Source organism: Fonticula alba, assembly GCF_000388065.1.
Source record: "Fonticula alba strain ATCC 38817 unplaced genomic scaffold supercont2.2, whole genome shotgun sequence".
In the NCBI taxonomy this organism is placed as follows: Eukaryota; order Rotosphaerida; family Fonticulaceae; genus Fonticula; species Fonticula alba.
The window spans coordinates 619221-624286 of NW_009242972.1; positions in this window are offsets into that span (position 1 = coordinate 619221).

A 5066-nucleotide genomic window follows, 5' to 3' on the forward strand; every position below is an offset into this window, starting at 1 on the left:
GGGGGGGGGGGGGGGGCAAGCGCACATTTTTCGCCGGCGCTGACCGGGGCTCATGCCTCCGTCGGGTGAGAGGGGGCCTCCGCCCTCGGAGGCCCTCAGCCGAGAACAGCGACTGCGTGGGCCGCGCGAGACGAGCCCGAATGAGGCCGGGGCTCCCGACTCGTCGTACTCTGGCCCACCGGCTTGCTCGCGCGCTCGCTCCCCCATGTCATCCTCGCCCGGTGTGGCGTAGGCTCCACCGGCGCGGCTCTCCCCGGCCCCCGTGCACACGTCTACGTGCGGGTGTGCGCGCGCGCGCGCGCGCACGACCACCGCGCCGAGGAAGCCCACCGCCCTCAACCCGCACGCGGCAGTTGCACACTCTCACCCGCCTACCCCCCCTCTCGCCCGGCCCCCGGGGGGAGGGAGGGACGGGGGGGGGGGGGACCTCCTTGGGCCACCGGCCCCGGGCTGGCATTCGGCCGCTGTCTTCATGGCTTGGTTTAGGGGGTGCCAGGCTGTCCCGTCGTCCCCTTGGGCCCGGGGCGCTCCCGCCAGAGAGAGGGGCCCGGGCTGGTATGGGTGGAGCGCGGGGGGGGGGGGGAAAGCGCCGTCCCCTCGATATGCACACTCTCCTGGCCCGCGCTGGTCGACCGGCTCCTTTTGGTGCCCTCAACTGGCCAGGGCACGCGCGCGCGCGCGCGCGCGGGCAAACATTCGCAGGCGCCGCGCCGGGGGCATTAACAGACAGGTGCGTGCCAGCCGTCTAACACAGAATGAGGGTCTAGCGTAGGAGCCGACACACCGGCCGGGGCGGGATTCTGGTGGGGGAATATTATTCGACCTGGCCCCTCTGCGCCCGCTCGCCTGGCCCCTTCTCTCGCTGGCGTGGGGGGAGGAGAGGGCGGGGGGGGGGGGGCCGCTGAGGGACACACCGCTCGTAAGGTGAGGTCGACACTCTGCGATGGTCATTTGGAGAAATAATGCCACCCGGATAAAACGAATGAAATATAGACTTCGCTCGGTGTGTCCCCACTCGGCCCGGCCCCCCTTTTGCAGTTCTGCCAGACGCGCGCGCGCGCGCGCCCCGGCCACAGAGCCGCCCGCAGCACCGGCCCTACGCCCCCAAAGGCGAGAGGCCGGCCGCACGCCTGAGGCGCATTCCCCGTGCCACGGTGTCGTTCAGGGCTGGGGACTCTGGGAGGGGAGGACGAGGGGAGGGGGGGGAAGCGCGAGGGCGGGGCGCGGGGAGGGAAGAGGAATGTCCGCTCCTTGCCCGCGGCAGCCGTTTGTTTGATCCGGCCAGCTCTCGGGGCACGGCGGGCGAAGCGAGCGGATCTCAACGCGCGACCCAGCCCCTACGCGCCCCACACTCGTGTCCGGTGCATTCCCTCGCCGACGGGAATGGCAGGCATGAATATCCGGCCGAAGACCCCCAAAGCCGCCCTGAGACCCCCCCCCCCCTCCCTCGCCGGCCCGCGCTTCCGGGCCAGCCCGCCGCATGCCCCTGCCGCCGATGTCGACAGAGAGCACGGGCCGCGCCATGCACGCACATGCCCCCCCCCCCCCCCCCCGCCCCCCGGGCGTTTTCGAGTCAGTGGGGCATGACCGCCGGGGGTCCCCTCTCGGGGGTGGCCACGTCGAGGAGTGATGTGCCCTTCTCGCGCCCCCGGCGGAGCCCCCCTCGAGCCCGGGGTGACGGGCCGCCGCCAGCCCTTGTGTCCACTTGACTCCCCGGCCAGCCCCCTCGGCATGGGGCCCCAGGCTGCCGCGTCCACCCACTTGGGTGAAAATGCAGATCAGCATGCGTGGGTGCGTGCGTGGGTGCGTGCATGCAGGGTGTATGCGTACGCCCGACGGGCGTGCCAAATTGGGTGTTAGCCAGCTCGCCGGGCTTCCGGCCCCGGGGGGGGGGGGGGGGCGGGGGGCCGGGGAGGAACCCAAGCGAGGAATGTCCTGAGGTGTATATTGCCCGGGCGCGAGTTCATACCTGCCTCGCGCCCCCGTCTCCGCACCTTCCCCCCCCCCCGGCCCCGGGAGAAGGTGCGGGGCGGTGTGACCGTCGAGTGGGTGCCCCTCTCGCTGCCCGAGCGAGAGGAGGGCCCCCCGAGACAGGCCTTCGCCCTTCTTCCTCGAAGCACGCCAGCATCAGAAGGGGACTCCTGGCGGACGTCATCTGGCGGCCCCCCCCCCCCCCCCCCCCCCCCGCCCCCCCCCCCGGCGGCGCCCCTCTCTTCATGCGGAGGGCGCGAAGGCACGCCCGCCGCAGGGCGGGGCCGTCCTGGCCAAGCAAAGTAAGCCCGCTCTCCCCCTTCGGGTGTGTTCCGCCCCCCGCTCCCAGGGGCCGGAGGGGGGTGGCGCGGGCGGGGTAAGGTTCCCCTTGAGGAGCGGCAGCAGGACCGCAGCAGGTGCGGCCTGCGTATTCCCGTGGTGTCGACACAACGCCCCGGCCTCCGTGCCCCCCTTCCTACCTAAGGCGCCTCCGGCCAAACGAAATGCGTAGGGCCCATCTCCTCCGGCGAGGTCTCCGGGGTGCATGTTATTCTCCAAGCGCGTCAGAACTCATTTGATGACCCGGGGGGCGTGGGTGGGGAGAGCCCGGCGCGCGCGGTGCGGCGCACTTACCCTAGAGGTGACATTCCTGAGGAATTTTCCTGAATGCCTCCCCCGGCCCAAGGGGCTGGCCCTGTGGTGTGCGTGTGTGTGTGTGTGTGTGCGTGCGCATTCGTGCGGGTGACACCCTCGATTCTGCTCTTCCAGCATATCTTCTTCCTGACCGGGGGATTCTGGCCGTCATCCGCGCGCCTGCCCCCGGTCGTGATGGCGCCCCATCGTCCCTTCCCTCGTCCCCCCGCCCCCCCTCTCCCCGCCGCCCGGGCCCGGGGTCCGACGGCCGCGTTTCCTGCTGCGACCCTTGCGCACTGACCAGCGTTCCCAGAGGCATAACTATTACCCTATTCTGGGATGTGTTTCGCCGAGAGCAAGGCTCGGGCTCGTACCTCGTTCGCACGGAATGCGCCGTATCCCTGCACCCCCCCCCCCGCCCACCTTGTCCAGCCCTCAGCCCTCACATTTCAGCCCCCCCCACTTCCCCTGTCCCCTGGTCGCCGGCTGGGAGAGGGAGAGACATCACGAGTATGCGGCGAGGCAGGCAGCCGGGCCGGGCCCGGCTCAAGGAACATTCCTCCAGGGGAGGGTGGCGCGGTCAACCGCCGTCTTGCCGCCCTCCCCGCTGGCCCCTGCTCCAGCCCGGTGTGGGGCCCCGGCCTGCCCCGCCGCCGCGCACACACAGAAGCTCCCCACACCCGCCTTCGGAGGCCGGGGATCCCTCGCAGCCGTTGCCGGCGCCAGACAGCCGGGCCGCGCTTTGCCCTGAGGACCGCCAAAATGGCACCTCATGTCCAGATTCCACGCGGGTTAACCGCCACTGCCGGCAAATGCCAGCACCCGGCGGCGGTCATCTCGATAACCGGAGTATCGGTCCCCCCCCCCCCCTCCCCGGCTCGGGCCTGGAGTTCGGCGCCCAATTGGCAATGCGGATGCCGGCGTGCTTCGCCGGCCACCCCCCGAATGACTGCTCGCATTCCCGGCTCCCACGGAACGAGCCGTTCCCCCTCCCTCCTCGACTGGGCCTCGAATTTCTGCCTTGCTCACCGCCGCGCCCGATCCGCCGCGAGGCGCCGGCGGCCCTTCCCCGTACGACCTCCGCCCAGGCGTTGTGGCTCCTCCGCCTCCGGGGGGTGCGTGGGGCTCCCGCCCGCCCGCGTAGGGCTGGCCATCTACGGCTCCCCCCCCCTCCTCCCGGCGCGAGGGGGGGGGCGAGGGGCAGAGCCCCCTTGTTCCGGGTCTGTGTGGACATTCCTCTGTTCGTCACTTTCGCCCTTGCACCCCGCCAGGCGGGTGGCCCACCTCATCCCCGCTCCGGCCTTCACCTTGCGCCTCCTTCCGGAAGGGGCGCTGGTCGTCCCCCGGCCGAAGGCGATCAGCCCGCAGCCCACCTAGCGGCTGTCCCTTTGCAGCCAGCAGCCACAGGTCGGACCCACGACCGCGCGTCTGTCCCTCTGCCGCACTCGCCTGCCACCCCGGCCAATGGCACGCTGTTTCTCCAACGGACAGCGGGCACCCCGATCGCCCTTCGGCCGGCAATCACCCCACCAAGGGCGGCGCCCTCGCCGTCGCACGCTGCTGACCCATGCATTCCCGCAAACGGCCACATGATACTCCGGCAGCAATTACGCCGCAATGACCAAAATCATGCCTCTCATCGAAATACACATTTTACGCGGCCCCCTCATGCGAGACTGCTTTCCCAGACTTTCAACGGCCGCGCAATGGGGCGGGCACGAGCGCGCCGCACGCACCACGAAGCAAAGGCACTTCACACATTGTTAGCCCCCCGGCGCGGTTGCCGGACCTTTTGGCGCTGGCATTTGCCCGCACGGGCGCCCCCCTCTTTTTCCCTATCCAAGGTCGCACTCGGCCACCGAGCTCTCCCGGCTCCGGCCCTGCCCCGCCTCGGAGGCACAGGGCTGCATCCACAAGGGGCATTGGCGAGGGAGATGGACGCCGCCAAGCCATGTGTACTCCGCAGGCGAACTGCACCGCACCTCTGGCCGTTGCTGGTTCCTGCCCTCTCCCCGGTCACCAGTCGGGCCACACGCCCCCAAGCCTACGCTGGTCCACGCCAAGGGTCTCTCTCTCTCTCTCTCTCTCTCTCTCTCTCTCTCTCCCTCGCTCCCTCGCCCCCTCTCTAGAGCCGTGGTGGCCAAGCCTGCTCAGGCCATCGAGTTGCACTGTCTGCGTGGAACTCTCCGGCCAGTCTGGCTGATTGTTTTTCCCGCACGCCAATGCGCTAATATTAATCCGCCAACTTATTTCCTCGTACAATGACCCCCCGGCAGCTGCTTCGGGTGCGCGCCAAAGGGCGCGCACTCGTCGCATTGTCCTCTCCTCCCTCCTGGCTCACCTCCGGCGGGCAATCAGCTCTCCCACCTACCCGCCAGGGGCCTCCCCTGGGCTCCATTCCTGGCGGCTTCCCTCCCCGGCGACGAGCCTGCCTTTTCGGTCAATTCACAGACCCAAGCCCC